Source organism: Dermacentor albipictus, unplaced genomic scaffold (genome assembly GCF_038994185.2).
Source record: "Dermacentor albipictus isolate Rhodes 1998 colony unplaced genomic scaffold, USDA_Dalb.pri_finalv2 scaffold_22, whole genome shotgun sequence".
Classification (NCBI taxonomy): domain Eukaryota; kingdom Metazoa; phylum Arthropoda; class Arachnida; order Ixodida; family Ixodidae; genus Dermacentor; species Dermacentor albipictus.
The window spans coordinates 770,428-791,654 of NW_027225576.1; the positions used below are offsets into that span (position 1 = coordinate 770,428).

At 47.0% G+C, this 21,227-nt stretch overlaps 1 long non-coding RNA gene and 1 pseudogene across 2 annotated transcripts in view; both read left to right on the forward strand.

Moving 5' to 3' along the window:
* LOC139052390 (uncharacterized) overlaps positions 1-20,977 on the forward strand; it is a 33,685-nt gene extending 12,708 nt beyond the window's left edge. The window contains exon 5 of one of the 2 annotated variants that reach the window (XR_011509883.1): positions 20,694-20,977. This is a non-coding gene — a long non-coding RNA (uncharacterized lncRNA). Of the gene's footprint in view, positions 1-20,451; positions 20,567-20,693 lie in introns of those variants that run through there. The other variant, XR_011509884.1, reaches the window with a different exon arrangement.
* On the forward strand, positions 17,787-17,966 carry LOC139052431 (U2 spliceosomal RNA; annotated as a pseudogene).
* Positions 20,978-21,227: the final 250 nt, after the last annotated feature.

Below are 21,227 nucleotides of genomic sequence, written 5' to 3' on the forward strand. Positions count from 1 at the left end.
GGCCATGAAATGAACAAGTTGAGGACAAATATGTTAATGAAACTTTGTCATTCAAGAACCGTGTTTATATGCACGTACGTATGCAACGGCCAGTGCAAAATATCAGTGACGCTGGCATTTGTTCCAATGGTATTACGCAGGAGCAGCTGTCACCGGTCGTGTATCGTGAGTAATTGCACCGAAATTATAGTCGCAACAGATAGCACGTATAAAAAGCAATTCTGCAAAATATACGAGGGCGAGTCAAATGAAAGTGAGCCAATGCGAATATATGACAAACGGGGTACTTTATTTAAAAGTAGTCTCCATGAGCATTTAGACATTTGTCCCATCGACTAAGGAGTCGTGTGATTCCTGTCTCATAAAATTCCTTGGGTTGCTACTTCAAAAAGTCTGCAACTGTCTCTTTCACGTCATCGTCCGACAGGAATATGGTTCCCTTGAGCTGTTTTTTTTTTTTTTTCGTTTGCCCCAAAATGTGGATGTCGCAAGGCGACAGGTCTGGGCTCTGTGGCGGATGTTGCAGTGTTTCCCACTTGAACGGTGCCAGTTCTGTATTAAATACATCACGGATGTGCGGACGGGCATTGTCGTGGAACAAGATGACCCCATTCGTCAATTTTCCACATCGTTTCTTCTTTATTGTAACACGCAACCGTTCCGGCGTTTCACAGTACCGGAAACAATTGATAGTCTCTCAAGACTTAGCAAATTCTATCCGTAATGGTTCCTGACGATCGAAAAAAAAGGGTCGACAACACCTTTCCGGCGGAAATGATGGCCTTTGCTTTCTTTGGGGGCATAGTGAATTCGAATGTTTCCCCTGTAAGCTTTGCCGTTGTGTTTCAGGCTCGTAGTAGTGGCACCATGGTTCGTCCCAGATCACGATTGCAGACAAGAAGTCGTCACCCTCATTGTGATACCGGATCAGATCAGTCAAGGCAGCGCTGAACTTCTCCGTCTTCTGGCGGTGGTTCAAAATCTTGGGCATCCATTGCGCACACAAAAGCCGATGACAGAGATGTTCATGAATTATGGCGTGAACCGAATCGTGACTGATGTTCAGACGCTCTGCCAATTCGTCAATGCTTTTCCTCCTTTCTTGTCTTATCACCTCATCAACTTTTGCAATTTTGTTAAGGGTGATTTCCCGATGGCCTTAGTCCCCTCTTGGATCGTCTTTGCAACTTTCACACTCTCCTTTGAACCGTTTGCTCGAACTCTTCACAGTGGCCAATGAAATGCAATGTTCAACGTACGCGGCAGTCATATAACGACTAATTTCTTTTTTACGAAATACCTTCAGCAGTCAAAAGCTTCACGGCACCACGCTGTTCAACTTTTGAAGTTTCCACTATGTCACGCAACCATGTTCAACCGAATGGATTAGAGTGTTACAGAACCTTTATTCTCACACTTGCGTGTCACTTTTGTAAATGAGACATGCCTCTCTTCTACGCACATGCCTCGCAGATAATGAACCAAACCATTATGGCGCGAGGTAGATAGGCTCACTTTCATTTGACTCGCCCTCGTACATTAGAAATGCGAAGGTGCAATGGGATATACAAATGCGAAGATAGAGCTTGATAAAGGGCAAAAAAGTGTCACTGGAAACAAAGTTCACTGCACGTATACACAAGATCTCCCAACAAGATATATAAATATACGTATAAGTCTCCAATATATGTACGTATCTAAGAAAACGTCACGGTGTATAATGTGCCAAACGAAGCAAATAAACATGTTGTGCAATCAGATTCACAGAATCCTAGATGCCACCCTCATTCCATCCACTCCCCCCGATGTATCGCGCGCGACGGAAGATGACTAGCTTGCTCACCGCTTTTCTCCTTTGCGCACACAAGACTGAGTCACCATCGTCGACTCACCCATTCCAGCCCCCCTTCCCGTACGCTTTCACTCGCACATACAGCATGCGGCGCTTTGTAACGATGTTATCTCCCTTGGACTTTATACGAAACATGAGGGCGACGGTGACGGCAGGAATGCTCTTGGAGTGTCCATATAATTGCTATCACAATAATATAATAAGAGAATTCGGCAAATGAAACGTCCCGTGGCCCATTACTTTCCGGAAAGGAAGCCGTAACAAAATTAAAAAAAAATAAATTATGGGGTTTTACGTGCCAAAACCACTTTCTGATTATGAGGCACGCCGTAGTTGAGGACTCCGGAAATTTCGACCACCTGGGGTTCTTTAACGTGCACCTAAATCTAAGTACACCGGTGTTTTCGCATTTCACCCCCAATGGAAATACGGCCGCCGTGGCCGGAATTCGATCCCGCGACCTCGTGCTCAGCAGCCTAACACCATAGCCACTGAGCTACCACGGCGGGTGATGTAACAAAATCGAACTTGCACCATGCAACAATTCGCTGCGCCGCAACAATGTATTTTTTTCCTTTTGTGGCGCGGGGGCCCCGAATTTTAAAAAACCACAAGAAAAATATGTCGGCCACAATTGAATGCCTACATTGCGCACCTAATGTTGCTACCGAAGGAATATAGAAAAAAACGTGAGACGCTTGGTCCACAGATAACTATGCGCATACTGCTCGGTATCCGACACCGGCGAGCCAAGACTTTCCGGAGAGGTTGCCATCAAGCGAACGTGGTGCAATCCGTTGAGTACCCACAGTGATGGCGGCGAGCGACCATTGTTTCTTTTTCTCGTCTGCTAGCCAGAAAGCGTCATAAACTCTGCCAGGCGAAAATCCACTCGGCCAGAGCAAACCGAACACGCATCGAAGTGCGCCGCGCGGTGGTCAGGGCAACACGAGAAAAACGTATGCGCTCTGGCGGGCTCTCGCAGCCCGTGGGTAGGGATCCAAGACGAAAAAAATTGAAGACGCTCAATGTGTCCTCCCGAATAAAAGTCAGAGTAGGAAAAATAAATAAGAACGTAGTTACTTTGGCTGGCTTTAGTGTCTTGACATGGATGCTTTGGCGCAGGGGGAAAAAAATTTGATATTTTTTATGTGACATGACGGCACAAATGAACGACCACAACGCGTCGTCTCATCGGACCTCACTGCGTGCTTTGTCAACTTGTCTAATAGCGTGTTGATTTGGCTTCTCCCGTTGTATGTTCCAAGCAAGAGTTGAGAAAAGTCAATGCACTTTTGGCGTCAAATGTTTATAACAGCATTTGACCCACAAAATTCCGCAATTGAATATCTAAAGCAGTACTTTGGAAATGGCAGTGCAGCTTTCACGTCAAAAGTTTATGAGATTTATACCCATAATGTTTCGGAAGTGATATCCATGCGCTCTGTAGATTCCGCAGCCTGCGCGAGATCCGTGGTGAGCCAGTTTGTCATCAGAACGCCATTGAAACTTTGTGCTCGATGGGGCTGCTTGCGTTATGTGACTCCCAGTGCATGGGCGTTGCCACGAAATGCAGCCCGGGTTTGCAATTTTCGAGGCGAAATGTCTTTTTTAGCATGAAAAAGACATTCTAGACAAAATCCAGAATGATTTCCGGCGCCGGGGGTTGCTTTGGTCGGCGGTGCATTGACAGCACGAAAAAATTTCGGGAAGGGGGGGAGGGGGGGGGCTGAAGCCCTCTATAGACTACGGGCGAATTTTTTTTTGTTTCCGGCATTGTACTGTTTCTTGCAGTGTATAGTCATGTGGTTTTATTATTTTCTTTCTTCCGCTATACAACCAGTGCAGTTTTCTTTGAAACGTGCCGTTTTACGTGTCTACGGCACAGAAGTCCTTCGGCAGTTTTTCTTTACTTTTCCCACAACTACTTCAACCACCATTTATTTAGCGTTCTCGAGAAGCGTTCAGTCTGACAGGCTATCCATGGAGTCCTGTTACTGACGATTAGTGATCTTCTGATTAAACTTAATTCTAAATGACCGTGGTAGTTGGCTGTTCTTTTTTCACTAGTCTGTACAAGCATGGTACACAACTATGCTGACATAAGCATTTCTGCTCCAAATATATGCGGCTGCGTTCGCCTCGATTCGGTGTTCGATACCTACTATTCGTATTATAGGACATCTTTATATTCGCCCATGCCTAGTTATAATAGAATGAAGCAAGAATGCGCCATTAGGTTACGTCAGTGTAGCTCGCTCTGGCTAGAGCGACTTGTCCATCTCGCCGCTTTCCGTCTGACCCTGTAGGTGCACCTCTCCGGGTGAGTGGAGGACGTGCGTTCGCAGAGAAGGCGGTACATGCCTTCTCTGCAGAAAAGTCACACACGGGCATATCACACTCTGCAAGCCGATTTGCTGAAACATCGCCGAAGGGCACGGGACCAAAGACCCTAACTTACCCTATACCAACATAATTCGACGCTTTGTCAAGGGTACTAGTAAAATATACCTACAAGGAAGTCAGCTACAGCGGTTTGGCATAATGGAGATCAATCCGCTTAGACGATTTTCATCATCATCGGCAGCAGCCTATTTTACTAACAATTATTCAAACCCAAACTGGGTGTACTGATGAGCTGATTGGCCGGTTTGCCTCTGTATGGTTTATGCCCACTATGGAGGATCCGACTATTTTTTAGGGGATGAAAATAAAAAAAGGAAAATAACAAATACGTAAGAATTTAGCAACAAAATCGTACTAAATTTTCTCAAGATTTCCTCAAAGGCTGCGCAGTCATCCCTGAGGCAATGTTTGTCTTTGACAGTGCCCGCGACAATTCTGTCTTGGGAGTCTCTGATAGAGGAGGACAATATCAGATTCGCTATTCAAAAGTTTCGAATGTTCGCACACCCCTAGTTGTGTATATACCGCCAAGTACTCGATGTTCTTGACAAGATAGCGCTGTCTGCTGTGCGATGCATCGTGGTAAGCGAGTTCAGAGGATAGGACGAATCACTGGTCTGCTGTTTCGCTCATTGGTCCTATTTTTCGGCTATTAGTGCATGATGGGCACGTTGTAGCACATTTTCCGTGATGAAATTGTATTTGCTCAGGCTAAACGTTAAAATAAAAAAATAAACATCCACGGTTACAAGATTTCATCGCATAAGTCCAAGCACACAAACACTTATACAAAACGAATCTCAGCACCTCAAGTTGTGTTTATAAACCCACATGAAACATTACATTAGAAAGATAAATGAGAAATAGGTCGATTAAAAAAAGATTCTGAAGCTTACACTTTCCAATCCTTTACTTCGCAGTCAAGTTCATACACGCCACACACGATACCACGTGTAGTAAGGACGCTCCACACACATGCTACATACTATGTAATCCGTACCACAACAATCAATATGTGATCTGGTCCAAAATATTGCTACGTTAATGAAACACTGTTCACATTGTTCAGTGCACAGTCTATTTTCTGCGATGTGAATGCGCACACCTCATAATCGCTGCTGCTGGTCAAGAAGCCGGCTTGGTGCCCTTTCTCTTCCGCGTGTATATCACTACTAACTAGAGCGCCCAAGACGTTGGTGCTGGCGTCGCACATGATTGATGTCCCACGCAATCCTCTGGCATTGCATGCCGTTTTGACGTGCGTGGTCATTCAAGACGGACGCCTCCTGTCCGTGTGACCGGAACCAGGACGGTTAGACAATCTAATATTGCATTATTACAACATTAACGTGTGGCTAGCGCAACAAGCAACTACACACAATACATTCAAAACGATACTCCGAAATAAGGACAAAATAAGCAGAACGTGTCACTCGTCGGGCAGCGAAATGTAGTCAAACAGTTCAAACAGCACTGCGATATAGTTGAATGCGCAATTAACAAATAATGAGCACAGCACGCAAAAAAAAAGAAAACGACTTCGGAAGTGACAAAATAAGAAATAGCGCTCTTAGAAAAAGCGGAGGCGTGCCTATAGTGAAGGCATTGCTCCCAACACCAAGCAGGCTAAACGTCGACTGGCCGCCATGTTAGCGCCGAGGTTTCGTGGCGTCTCCTAGTAGAGGACGTGGGGTCGTATCTGGCGGCACTGCTCGGCACGTGTTGACGCTGCCAGCGAGAAGCCGTCGAGCGCGATCTCGACCGTGTCGTTGCCCAGGCCGTGGAACTGGGGCCACTCGGCGCCTTCGGGCAACTGAGGCAGCGTCCTGCAAGGTTCCCGGAACAAGTAGCACGCATTGCGCTTCATGAGCCAAAGTCCGGTTGTATGCGATGAGACACACGAGAAACGCTAAGTTCGCGTTACACGATACCATTATACATACGCACAGTCTGACTAAGCTGTCAATAGACCGCAGTGCATTTTCCTGTATTAATGTAAGTTTATGTAGGGTTGTGCTACTGAGTGCTACTTCATTGACATCGAGATGAAGGGCAGGACCATGCCACGCAGTCATGCACACACAGCCATGCCACCACTTGTTCATCGTGGCGCTTGTTTGTTATCGTCTGTAGCGGTCTTCCCGACACGCCAAGGACTCCGGAATACTTCTGACCGCCTAATCTGCGCCGAATCTTTGTACGAGGGCGTTTCCAAGTTGTATCCATAACCGAATGCGGCCGCCAGAGCCCAAAGTATCGAGCCCGTGGCCTCGTGTTCAGCGCAATGCTGCTGCAGATATGACATGCGCGAAAACACGACCACCTCAGTGTTATGGACGCACCCCCTCCTTTGCGAACGTGGCCACAAGCTTTATGAGCCGGCGGCTGAGGTCCTGCTCCTGCGGCGTACCCAGTCCTCGGCGGAGCGGCACCCCGAACACGAAGTCCAGGTCCTCGTACTGCGCCGGAAACGAATCGTTCCAGTCGCCGAAGCTCGGCTTGTGGACGAACACGTAGCTGTACACGCGGTGTTACGTATTCGACGGCTAGACGCCGAGGGTGGCAGGACGACCGGCCCAGGGAATAGACGACCAACGCAGCGCCAGGAAGACAATGACCGTTTATTCGTTCGGCGACGCGCCTTTTGAGCGCTAAGCAGCCAATCAGGTAGTGGCAAAAGAAAGGACGATATCGTGGCAAGCGGGGCAATCTTATCTGGAGAATGCGACCAGCACCGGGAATATTACAGCGGTTGTTGCCCGAAGACAGGTGCTCTGACAGGTACTGTACCGGGCACGAGGACAGCACGTCGCCTGCACACGCCGAAGGGGCCGCGTCAAGGGCGGTCCAGAAAGATTCTATGCTCTTCTGGGAAAACGCAGAGAACAACGTCTCCCGCGCGTGTGCCTTACTCCGACTGTCCATGATGGCAAGGTGAAATCCTGCACGGTCCCCTCGGTCCTCTTCATTCACTGCGCATATATATATATATATATATACGCAGGAAAGAGACGACGAACTTTTTGGAAGACTTGTTTTACTTAACGTTTTCGGCTGGTGGACCAGCCTTCGTCAGAGTACAGTAACGCATGTACGTCGGGTCCTGCGTGCTGCACTTTGAAGAAAACCCATATATATATATATATATATATATATATATATATATATATATATATATATATAGAGAGAGAGAGAGAGAGAGAGAGAGAGAAAATGCTTGTAAATTAATGGCGCTATCGGTCGCCCACTGTGGTTACCCAGGCAACGAACTTGGAGCTGATGCGCGTGACAAAGCTTGCTACGACGTTAACGCGAGTCGTTGCAGATGTTTTACTTTGCGAGACTCGCTTACCAGGCAGCTGCTTGAAGTGCGACAGCGCCCAGGTGCGGTTGTCCCGCTGGTCGGCGTTGGTGTAAAGCGCGATGAGGCGCGCCACGTCCACCACGCCGTACGCGGCCAGCAATTAGCCAAGATTGATGGGCTTCCGGAGGCTCATGTAGTCCTCGGCCAGCACAACGCCCTCGCCGGAGACGGTGCCCAGCAGCACCTCCTTCGAGTGGATCACGTCCGTCAGCAACTGGCTCGGATACGCTGCCGCGGTGACCCCGCCCGCTGTTAGTACACGTACACGTGCAAAAGAGATGAGACCACTTGAAAACTTTTCTTCCACACCTATAGTTTAGAGGCACTGTCTCAGCTCCGATTTACCTCCTTTTTTTTTTCTTGATGCTTCCCACAAGGAATCTGGACCATTGGGCGAAATGACCCTGTTGCAAGCTCTCGAGCGAAAAGACTACTGTCACGAGTGGAAAACACGACGAAAGCGCTTTTGCTGTGCCGATCCATCCTGCATATTTCGGTTTTTTCCACTAATAATCCTGCTTTCGAATCCTCACAACAGGAGTTTCGAAGTAATCACGGTGAATTTCGGATGTCTGAAGACTTCGAGTGGCTCGACATCGCCTGCATTCTTGAGAGCGGTGGGCATAGAAAGGGTATTCTGTAGATAGTGCCGTTGAACGGGTACGTGTGGTATCTTCTCGTAACCATATTTTGCACCAAACAGCTGCTTATGCCAAACTTGAAGCTTATGCTCGGCTATTAAGATACGCATAAGTGATGTTTTGATCCTGCTTGTAAACTGAGGCTGAGATTTCACATCTTTAATTTGGAGGGTGCTGATCACGCATGTTCCGGTGGAACGAGTGAATGAATTGCGGCAAAGTAATAGAAACGTAATTTCATGTTGGAGTGCATTTCGCATGTGATCCATAATCCAGCATGTACATGTTTCATCTACGGCTATGCAACTGGGTGTACCCAGGACCGAGTGAACTGCTCGCCATGCGGTTTAGCACTGTGTCAGGAGGTCATGTTGCCGCGTCGCCGCCTACGTTTGAAATTTTTCGATGGAATGTCTTTCGAGAACGGAGGGATTACATGTTAATGCAACATCGTCATTTTCTGGTACATGTCCAGGAATTCTGGACATTCTCCTTCGGAACTTCACAGGAACGCACAAGTGTAACTCAATGGGAAAATTAAAAAAAAGAATTATATTTCAATATATCGGCAGAGGGTCAAAAAGTTTCAACTGACTACAACAATAGAGTAGCCCCTTCTACGAACATATGTATTTTGGCACTTAGTCAGAACATCGGGGGTGCGTTAAAGCAGGTAAAGCAGGTCAGGCAGGGGAGGTGAAGTCCCGCTACAGGAGGAAATCGTTTTGCGCCCTCCCGCCAGAGGACACATTGACTTGAAGAAGCGCCAAATTCAAACCATAAAGCGGTTTATTACAGCTGGCCTTGAGAAAGTAATGGTAGAGGGAGTGTTATGCAGCCTATCAGCACGTGCAGGTTTTTGAGAAGCAGCCGAGACGGTACAGAGTGGTTATATGTGTGCATGTCTTGAGGGTGCCTGGGTACGGTTGTATGCGCGTGTGCGCTCTGCGTATGAGTGTGCGGGCGTGTGGCTCCGTATTTGCGTTTGCACGCGCGCGAGTGCGTGTATGCGTGTGTGAGCGTTCGCGGCGCCTGCCTGCGTGTGCGCGCGAGTGTGCGCGCGCTTGCGGTGCATGCGTGGGCACGTGTGAACGTGTACGCGTGCCAACGTGTTTTGGAATTTCAGCATGCACGACTGCGAAAGAATGTGTGCGAGTTTGTGTGCGCATGGGTGCCTATACGTGCGTATAGTGTGTGCGTGCGTGTGTGTATGTGTGTGTGTGTGTGCGTGTGTGCGTATGACGGATGGAGAGAGAGTACGTGCGTGTGAGGGAGAGTGCGCTTGTGTGCGGGGGAGACAAGGAGAGTGTGTGTGTGCGAGGGAGAGAGAGCTTGTGCATGCGCGAGGGAGAGACTACTCTGTGCGCGTGTGTCCGTGCGAAGGGAGCGTGTGTGCGCGGGCTAGTGCCTCCGTATTTGCAAATGCTTGCACGCGAGCGCGTGTATTCGTGTAAGCGTTGACGGCGTGTGTCCATGCCGGCATCTGCGCATTAGTGCATGTGTGTGAGCGCTTGCGTGTTTGCGGCGCATGCATGGCGACGTGTGAATGTGCACGTGTGTGACCGCGCGTGTTCGTCTTTCAGCATGCATGCCTGCGGACAAGTGTGCGTGTTTGTGTGTGCACGGATATCTGTGTGTGCGATGGAGAGAGCGTGTGAGTGTTTTTGAGGAAGAGAGTGTGTGCTCGTGCGAGGGAGAGACAGTGCGTGTGTGCGTGCGAGAGTGTTTATGTGTTTTCAGGTGTGAGCGAATATTTTCCTCCTTACACCTGCTCTTGGAAACAAACGCGATGCGGAGACCATTAAAAGCCGTGTTTAAATCCTCGAGACAAGAACAAATGACACTGCATTTGTAGCATTATCTCTTTCTTAAAGCGAAACCGACAAAAAAAAAGCGCCTGTGACGTCAGTATTGCCGCCCTTGGCTGGCACGGCCCCGTAAGAAGCTGCCAATCAGTTCAACTTTTGTACCCTTGTACTCATCACATTGTACTTATTGTTTTTCCACAGTGCCCTATTTTTCATCACAGCTGCAGTCCTGCTACATTTAGTCGTTGCACATTTTTCTAGTTTCCATTAGGTACTCAGCCCCATTGTTTGTCCACACGCCAAGATATTTGTACTTGTCCACTACCTCCAGCCACTATACCTCCTATATCCTATGCTTGCCGCCCTGATTATCATTGAAAATCATGACTGCCGATTTTTCGTTAAAAAACTTCAAACCTTATCTATCTCCCTCTTTACCGCAAATGTCCATCAGTCCCTGCCAATCTTCGTTGTTGTCAGCCATTAGTACTATATCATCCATGTACATGAGTCCTGGTAATGGCTATTCAATCCATTGTCCTTGCTTGAAAAAAGTAAGGTTGAAGCCAAGTTTGCTCCTCTCTAACTTGGTCTGTAATCCTTGTAGCTACAACATGAACAACAAAGGCGAGAGAGGGCACCCTTGCCTAAGCCCCTGCTGTATGTATATAGGCTCGGTTACCTTTTTCCCCATTTTATAAGCACGTTACTTTTATAGATTCCTCTAAAAAGATTAGTTACTCCAGCTTCCATATCTAGTGTGTCCAGTATGTCTCACAAATCCTCTTGGATTGCACTGTCATAGGCTCCCTTGACATCCAGAAATGCTAGCCATAGGGGCCTGTGTTCCTTTCCTGCTATTTTGATACACTGCCTTCTCTTATATATCATGCTCATCGTGCTTAGTCTCCACCCATTGGGGGTTTTACTGTGCATTATTGTTTTGCTCACTACCTCTCAATGTTTGCTTAGATTTTGGGCCAAATGTTTTTGTTAACACAATTTGGATGCAATCAGGACCTGTCGATATGCTGCTAGGAACCCTCTTTTCTACCCTTTCTCACTATCGTTCACTTGGAGCCACTGCACTAACTGGTCTATCCTCATCTGATAAAGAACATGCAACATTCTCTGTTCTTTAAAATTTTCTGTCATTGTTCTTATATATTCCATTGCCTCATCCCATTCTAGCCGAACACCTTGAGCTGTACCTATGAACCTCTGCTCTAGGCCAGTCTTATTACTCAAGGAGTTCAGATGTTTCCAAAATTTCATAGCTGTATTTCTATTCTTTTTGTTTACTTCTGACAACTATTGGGTCCCCTTTCTTCTAATCTTCTCATTGATCGAGTGGGATGCTTCCCTTCTGCAGTTTAAAAAGTTATCCCATTTCCTGTCAACATCAGCTTCTGGATCACCCCTCTGCTTAGAGTATCTGGGTTTCCTGAAGGCTTCCTTAGGTGTTATCTAACTTCCTGACGTTTCCTTATGGGCTCCTCATCCACCAACTCTTGAGTTTGCGTCTTTTCCCTTTGGGCTTGACTTGGACCTTGGCCACCTCTATTTAGCTCAAACAGTCCTGTTAAATTTGTGCATGTTCTTTCTGCTTTAGTATCCTCGGGAATTATTTCCTCAATTTATTTGGTTGCTATCTACAGTTGCTTTTGCAAGTAAAAAATCCTCATCTGGTCGTTCATCTTGTTTCTTTCCTACTTTCGTTTCTTGTCTACAACTCGGTTTGATACACTTGTGATCACTACCTAGACTTCTGGAGCCACATTCATCTATGTTCATTACCCCTTGCTTATGCATCCTATTTGACGTTAGTGCATAATCTGTCATTGACTGCAGGCTCCCTACCCCCCATATTATGCGCCCTTCACACGTCTCAGTAGTGTTACATACAGCTAAGTCATGCCTTCCACACATATCCAGCAGCATGTTGTCTGAGCGTGTGTAACTGTCCATATCTCCTATGTGCGCATTCATGTCTCCAGGTCTTATTATCTTCCACTCTCTTAGCTCGTTAATGTTACTTGCTATGCATTCTACCATTTTCTTGTTTTCCCTTTTAGGCATAAGTGCTCCTTGCATTCCTGTTTGACCCTTTGTAAAATCATACTTTTATGAATGAATACCCCAACTCCAACCCCCTTTCTGCTGCCTGTGTGCTATTGTGATATTCCCATGCATAGTCCCATTCACACTATAACAACTAATAGCTCCCCCTATTTCCTTGGGATGTTTCGCGTCCTTTGCACGGTACATAATGAGTGCATGCCAGCTAGCCAGCAGGTTAGGCTATTGTGCCCTTGTGCCCAGAAGCAATTGTTGATGAAGTAAGATTCCAGAAATTTGCTCCATGCCCACTTTCGTCCACGGGTGACTTGGAAAGCGTTCTTGAAGTGCACACACAACTTGCCCTCGACTCTTCCTGCTCCCAGGCTCGTAGGCCGAGTGCAGATCTGGCCGCGAGAAGAGTCCGCAGGAGAGAGAAAAAAAATATTTTATTGTACGAAGTGGTTCAGTTCCAAAACCTCTTTGTCTGCGAAAAAAAGAACACCGACGATTCAACATTCCCTAATCCGAAATGTGAGCACAGCCATATAGGTGTTTTCATATCGTGATATATTAGCTGGCGCGGACAAACTATCTTTTGCGGCACGTTGCAAACGGAGCGATGTGTGACGCTACTGCCTCGCTAATCGGGAGATCGGGAGAGGCGATGCGTGGGTGACGCGTGGGCACGATTCACAACAGTCGCCGCAGACAGGGCTCCGCTCATGCAGCGCTTTGTTTCCACACAGACGACGCGCGCTACTCTGGCGTTATTTCGAAGCCATCGTCACCGCAAAGGCCGTCTTGTATGACATTATGCTTTTATTCTCGTACCCTACTCCTCCTCCGTCTCATGGTTCCCGCTGCATCCTCCTCCGATGTTCTCCTCGTGCTCTTTTCGCTATCGCCGTCTTTCATCTTCCCATGCGCTTCGCGTTCGCTCTCATCCTTAGCTGTGTTCGTTCGCTCGGTTACGAGGGACAACGCCGAAGCACGCCGCAGGAAGGGCAGCTAGTAGTTGCGCCCTAATATGTCGCTTTGTCCACAATTTTTCCACCGACGCAGACACTGCGTGTACGTGCGGCTCCCGTCATTGCACGGTGGTTGCCTCAGACGTTTTAACGTGATAGCGTTAAGGAGCTCGTGTCGCAGAAAAGCCGGTGTCGTCGGCGTCGGGTGTCGGCGTCGGCGGCGTTGACCGTGAGCGATAAATCACGGCAGGCGCTTCATAAATAAAAAGCAACTTCCAAGATTGGCCCGGTGGGAATCGAACCAGGGTCTCCGGAGTGTGAGACGGAGACGCTACCACTCAGCCACGAGTTCGCTGCTTCCAAGCGGTGCAAACGCGCCTCTAGTGAATGCGGTGTTGCCTTCGAAACGAGCCGTGGAAAGTTATACTGCGGTGTATATCGGTAATTATGAACATGTAACGTACAGAAGTCACAATTACACGAGTTGCGAAGTGCGTTTCCGCTGCATTTCTTCTGCGCTTTCCGCACACGCAGAGCCATCTTGCGGCAAACACAGAAGACCCGCTCCTCTCAATGTACGGCGCTGCCCCGACAGGAGGCGCGCCGCGCGCGCATTGGGACCGCTGCCAGGCGCGTCGCGGGACTCCCTCTCCCCTGACGACGCTTCGCCGTGCTCTCGGTTTAGATCACTATCTATCTCTCTGCCCGTGCCGATCACGACGTTTGGCTGGCGTAGATCGTTTCCCCTCCGAGACACCGAGTTCTTTGGTTCGTTCCGTTCGCTCAGGCGCACGTTTCGTTGCCGCGCCGAACGCTGCGTTGCTCGACGCTCACCGCGTGATAGGTGGGCGCTAATTCCGATGCGGGGCGCATCGTAAGTGATCGCTGTGCCGTAGCGCATTGTCGACCCCTTGGCGGGTCGACGGGAACGCTGTCGCGTCCCACTCTTGAAGGCGAAGCTTAAGCGTCCTCCAATTTTTGTGGGTTTCTTCGTCACTTGAAAGGAGATTATGGGTTGGAGAGCATTTCTTGACGCATAAAAAAAAAGGTCATTTGGTTTCTATGCAGTCAGTGTGCTTAGCAGCGTAACACCAAAGCCACTAAGCAACCACGACGGGTCCGAGAGCGAGGGTTCTTGGGATTTGGCCATGAACATGGTTTCATAGGCAGCGGCGTGCATGCAAATGCGGAAAGTGTCCCGTGGGCTTTGCAAATAACTCAGCTATAGTGCGAGTATAACTCGTGATTTTTTTTTCTTTTTGATGCGAAAGCGTGAAATGGCTCATTGAGTGAAAAAGCCTCGCGTCTCGAGTCTGTAGCAGCGAAACGGCACCTAAGCTTCCGTTGCCATTGGCTGCGACGCCACGGCACGAGCGCACCTCGACAGCGCAGAGCGGGCGAAGGGTCGCGCGCCAGGTTTTGCGTCAGGCAAGAGGGCATCGCCGCCACGCCACGTTACCCTCGCTCTCGGACCCGTCATGGTTGCTTAGTGGCTTTGGTGTTACGCTGCTAAGCACGAAGTCCCGGGATCAAATCCCGGCCACAGCGGTCGCATATCGATGGGGGGTGAAATACAAAGAACACTACTATACTTAGATTTAGGTGCACGTTAAAGAACCCCAGGTGGTTAAAATTAATCCAGAGTCCCCCACTACGGCGTGCCTCATAAACAAATCGTGGTTGTTGCACGTAAAACTCCATAATTTAACCCTCGCTCTCGGAAGCCGGTGTTATCCGCGCGTTCCTCGTCCGCTCAAGCTCTCGCCAGCGTTTAACTGCGCCTCGTTAAGGCCAAATTAAAATGCGCCAAGCATGTATGTCTCAACGCGCTCGCTTGACCGCCGAGTTAACTCGAAGGGGCTCTCAGCGGCGTTCAGTTGGACATTAATGCTTTCGCATTCACAAATCATAAGTGCTTAGGTGTCCTCGGGCCTTTTTTTAATTTATTGTCCTTTTAGAGAGCTTATTGAAACAGGAAGGGTAACAGTCAGAAGATTAGCACATGCCGAAGCTATGCAACTGCTCGACGAGAAACGATAATCCCAGAGACATTCGACAGTACATCTCTGTAGCCGCCATTCCAAGAAATATGCATCAAACCACCATGGACGAAGAAGAAAAGCCAGAATAGAGACTCTCCGAAAATCCTATGGCCGAAATCCGGACACATGATACGCCGATGCAGCGAAATGTACAGGAGCTGCGGCTCATGCGATCAGCGTCGTCGACAGCAAGGTTAAAGAGAGAACGGCAGCTAAACAAGAGAAACAGATACGGCAGAAGAAAAGGCAATAGCCTTAGCCATCTCAACCTGTGGGGAGGGAGCAATAATACTCACAGATTCACAAGCAGCTTGCCGGAATTTTCAGAAAGGGAGAATCTAGGCAAGTCCTACAAATCCTCGCGGAAACGGCAAAGAAAAATCCACCAGAAATATACATCGTTTGGACTCCGGTGCACTAGTCCCTGATGGGGAATGAGGCAGCCGAGGACTTCGCCCGAGCTCACGGTTCACCGGGATTTCTCACAGGACGCACCAAGGAGATCCCGCAAAAGTACAGTGATATTCTGCAACACTACAGGCTAGACAGAAGAACTTACCCGCCACCTCATCCCAGCCTAACTAGGGAAGAGGCTGTAACCCTCAGGGAATTGCAAACCAACAGCTACGTCCACGGTATCCTATTGCACCGAATCTCACCTACTCAGCATTCATATTTCTGCATGTACTGTAATGTTCCAGACACCCTATTGCATATTGTACGGCGATGTGTCGGGAAAAACGACACCGTAGACACGCAAACACTAACAGAAGAGCAGTTGGAGGCCAAGCTATCAGACACGGACCCGATGAGACAGCGCAGCCTCATCAAACGGGCACGGGAGATAACCATGGCCCGCGGCTACCTGGAATAACCCAGGTAGCACAAAAGGGACACGTTACGTTATTTTTTCACCTTTCATCCGAGACAACGAAAGCGTCCAAAAGAAGACGCGGAATAGAAGCTCATACTCTAGAAATGTCTTATATCTAGCTTAAAGTCCGGCTTGAATCCATTTTATAAAAGGTCTAAAATCTGGTTTTAAAAACGTCGCTAAACACCCCGTCTAGAAAAGGGGCTTGCAAATACCAAAAGAATCGCGCCGAAACTGCTGTCAGAATTGGTTTTTGAACCATCGTGAAGAATCCAGTTCAGTGTTTCACTCTTGTTTTTGCGGCTTAGCTTTACTTTCTTTGTGCAATGGAAACGGAAAAAGATCAGCGCGAGTAACCGGTGATTGGAGCAGCGAAATTGCGGCACCTGGCTAAGGAGCGAGCGTGTCAAGCCGTTCCCACTCTTCGCACACGAAGGTAGTTCGATCTACCACTTGTGGTTTGGAAGTACTTATTTGGTTTGATGGCTGATCCAACGTACGAACCAGAGCTAAACAGATTATGATACATATCCGTAATTGCGCGGCCGCCGTTGTCGATGAATTCTGATTTCGCCGCGTAACAAACTTGAAGATAGAGCACAGCACTCTCGCTATCTGCATACGCCTGCACAACAGCGTCACGTATCGCAATTTCGTTGCCGAGGTCGGCGGTCACTTTCTTAACCTTTGCCACAGCACGTGCGAAAGGAAGCTCTTGCACCTTAAGTAGATCCCCAAACAGATATGATGAAGTATGATTTTATTTTCAAATTGGCAACACTTACAGTACACCGGTGTAATTATTATGCCACTGACAATGTGAAAATGAACGCAGTTGTTCTCGAACACAGCAGATCGGAAATGTAGAAAAAGGTAAAAAGGCTTTCAAGTAATCGTAATAGCAGAAACTTGTAGTAATATGGTGTGGTATACTACAACCAAGTAAAAAAAAAATCCCATCAAGTTTTCACAGAACACTTGAAAGGTTGATCTTTAACAAAGACCTTTAGCTTTTCAATACAATTTGTCACTACTAGTACAGAAGTAGCAAGCTGTAATCGTTGGCAAAAACACAGGTTACCTCAACCTGATAGATTTTTCTAGAATGAATAACAGTACATGGAGACAGCCATTTGGAAGAATACATAACTAGAAAGCAACTGCAGGCTGCAAAAACCGACTTCCCACTTCTAATAAAAAATAGCCTCTGCAAAGAGCACAAAGGCGCTGAACTTGTAATTCATCCTTTCAAGTGACTCGAGCCTGAAGGTGCGTGCCAAACCTGTTTTTTTATTGGCTCCATGTGGTTTTGATTAACATAAAATTAGGCACGTCGGTTTCTCTTCCAGTAAATTTCTAGTTGCATATGAATCCTCTGAAGCAATATACTGAACACAAAAGTATTTCGAATTAATTTCTTACCGCCTCATATAACAAGTAGCAACACAATTGCAGGTAAATAAATGTATGTGGGTTACTAAATAAAAAAAAATCATGAGCCATTCTACTCCGCGAGGGTGGATGAATAGCGAAACTGTTTACCATACGACACAGAGGTGACACAGAATTCTGAACATAGGTACGGACTCATTGACCGTGATATTTATATGCATTCGCGTGGACGGTGGGGCCGCCGCCCCGAGGAGCCAGAGGAAACTAGACACACGTGACGTTTCGGCGGGGCCGCCACCACGGGAGAACGGGGGGAAAGGAGAGGAGGTATGCAAGCGCTTGGAACGCCGACAAAGAGAGGGCGGTGCGAACGTAGACATGGCCGACGCGGGTCAAAGTGTTGTATCTCTTCTTATCAGCCTAATATCTGATACGGGTTGTATTTGGACCCAAGATATTAAATTTATTTTTGCAAGTAGGCGGATTGCTTGAAGCGTGCTTCACCTCCTGCGCCGGTCGGTGCGGTATTGCACTGTCTTCGGGATTGGCCCACGTTTTTTGGCCTACTGAGGTCGATCCGCTGGAATCTAGCCATATACAGCTGCGCTGTACTATTCACAACAATGTAGATAGTTGTACACCACATAACAGGGACCTACAGTCATGGTAACACGAAAACAAATCTCGCGGAAAGCTCTAGAATGAGACACTGCCTCAGTAGCACCAGAGTCCTTCCATGTTTTTTCTGGTCACGAAACTGCCGCCTCAGTTTCATATACCGCCAGCGCCCGCCGCTAGAGGCGCAATCGTGCGTGAGAGGGCATGCGAACGCCGCTACCGCTGTGGTTGTGTGTGGGGCAGCCTCGGTATTCTAGCTTTCTCAACTTCATCAACGATCGCTTTAGTTTCACGTAACTATTTTTAACATTGAATATAATTAAATTACTGCCTGAGCGTGTCTTCTGCGATGATATGAGCGCACGGGACGAAAAAAAAAAGCCGGTCATAAAATGGAGCTTGCGGCGGTCTCAGGCCGAAAAAAAAGAGAAAGATCTCGAATTTTAAGAGCCAGCACCGGGATACAATTATGAGGCACGCCTTAGTGGGGGACTCGGGATTAGTTTTGACCACCTGGAATTCTTTAAAATGCACCTAAATTTAAAAAAAACGGTTGTTTTGCATTTCGCCCCCGTCGAAGTGCGTCCGCTGTACACGGCCGGGCGGTCTCGGTCCGGATTTCTTCGTCGTCGCCGTTCGCCTCAACGCTTCGGTGGGCTCCGCTTTTTAATATTTGCCTTAAATTAAACACCGCGCATTCGCAACAAAACGCCAGTGGTCCCACTTATCACCAGATGAGTAAGCGCCAATTCTCCGTTGCGCATAGCGCCAGATTGTTCGCCGAGCACAGCTGTTCAGGTTCTGTTAAACTGTGGCAGAAAAGGACTCTGTGGGCAGTATCTGAAATTGTTATTGAAAAAAAAAAGAAATTGCTATTGCAAAGGGTTGCTACCGTAGAATACTTAATGACAAAGAAAAGGGAACTGAGCTGCTCCGTGCGCTTAAGATTGCTTGCAAAGCGATGCCATTTCTGAATAAGATTTAGGTAGAATTATTGCAAGACGAACTTCGCTACTAAACGTCTTCGGTGCGGCTTTTAACAAAGGATTAAGGCGAACCTGAAGTGTTAGGACCTGCACAGTTGAAACCAGCTGTAATTAGGCAATCGCCTTAGCAAGCAGTCGTTTAGAAGCGTCAGTAAGCCCAGCACTTATTCACGCTGCTCGTGGTTTCGACGCAGAAACGACGAGACTAGGTATTTGGGTTCTTAATTCGCAACTATTTACAATATGTTCAAATGTTGCAATCACCGGTCCTGATATTCTTATCATGGTCGAAAAATGAAAAAAGAACTTTATAATTCGATTAAGAAAAGAAATAAAACGTGTGTGCAAAAACAAAATACCAGCACCATCATTTATTTATCCTGTAAAATAAGCGGAGCGAAATACAGATAGCACAGAGGCGTCCGGTCATAAATGGTCCACCATTCACAATGCAAGAAGTTTGTTAAAAGCATAACACTGATATAATACGCATAAAAAAATAAGATCAAACGTGAGAGGTATGCATTGGGAGGCAGGAAACAAACACCAGAAAACGAATGGCAATATGTACAGAATGCACAGTCGATTGTTTATATAAACAAGAAAGTGTAAAGCATAAGCATTTCATAACACACGGCTAAAGAACTCTCAAACGGACACAAGTAGCCACATCACAAATACAGCATTTTTTTTTTAAATGGCTTGTTAGAGATACCACCTTTCTACTTCTTCAGCTGTTACTTAAACATGCACACAAAACTTGCTCAGCAAATCACAATGCAAATGTAGCTAACAGTGTGCTAATAACCTTCTTACTCATAGCAGCTTATAGACGTAAAAGTACGTGCAATTGAAGAATTGTAGCCCATGAATAGCCAAGACTAAAGGACAATGGAAAAATAAAACAATGCATATTATTCTGTTTTAACAGTTGCATTTAAAGGAATTCTAATGCTATACCTTTCATAGATGGTCAGGGTAAGGGCGCTATTGCTGTGAACTACTCTATCTTGGTATAACACAAATTAGGTTGCAACAAAGAATAAAGCAAATGTGTTTTGTCATCAATGCCCTGATCAGATCTCACAACACCCTTATTCTCCTTCATCATCAGCATTGCAATTTTTTGTAAGTGGTCACCTTTACACGATAATCGTGATACCTACTGCTTCCCTTGTACCGCTTCAACTGGTTGGTTTCCTACCACCCCCTGCTGGACATGAAGCTCGCCCATTTGCTTGCATTTGCTTGTTTTTTTCTCTCGTGAAAAAATGCAAGCGAGTCTTGAGAAAAAACTGAACTACTTCTGCAGTGGTGCTTACAAAGTGTGATTTGCAGCCGACAGCGGCTGTAGCAGTACGACTGTCCATCAAAACATTCTCCACACTATTAACGTACACATCAGAACAGGCAATTTTGTCAACTGTGCACACTTCCAGATGATCTTCCACAATTTGGAGGAGAGCGACTAGCTGGCTGGAAGGCACTTGTAGACCACATTTGGATTTGGCAAGAATCAGCCCAGTTGCCGCTCGTTCAAAACTTCTCATTGTTCTTATACAGCTTGAGCAGCTCAATGAAGAAAACTTTTTTGCAACATAGCCAGCAAGGTAATCCATTATGCATTCTTTTGGGGACTGCTGATGGCAGAGAACTGAAGCCTCCTCCGCCGTTTCTGCAGGTTCCAAGAGGACTTCATCCAGAAGAATAGCCAAAGAATCAGCCTGAAATGCAAATACCATATTGTTGGTGTGCTCAACAGCCCGCACACAATGCAACAAATTTACTGGATGCCTTGTATTGTTATACAGCTTTACCATGACAATTACAACTAGCCTTTATCAATATCAGCATGGCTTTTCTAAATCAACAGCTGCAAAAGCATCCATTCTTGATATGCATGCATTGCAGTGTCCTGCCATACATGTGATGCCCATACAGCTTAATGTGGCCAGAAATGAAGGGACATGCACATAATTCTATGCGAAACAAGAACTATGGCATGTACACTTAGTTAAGGAAATAAAAAGGCCTGCTTGATTTCATTCTGTTCAGGAAACATTGCTCCAAATATATTGTTGCTCACATGACAGGCCCCAGTAGGTTTTTCTTTGTTGAATAAATCTTGCAGCTTGAGGAGCAGTTGTGGACCATCTCCAGCTACTGAGGATCGCTTGGGTGGCTGGACAAGATTCTTCACAGAAAGCATCCTATA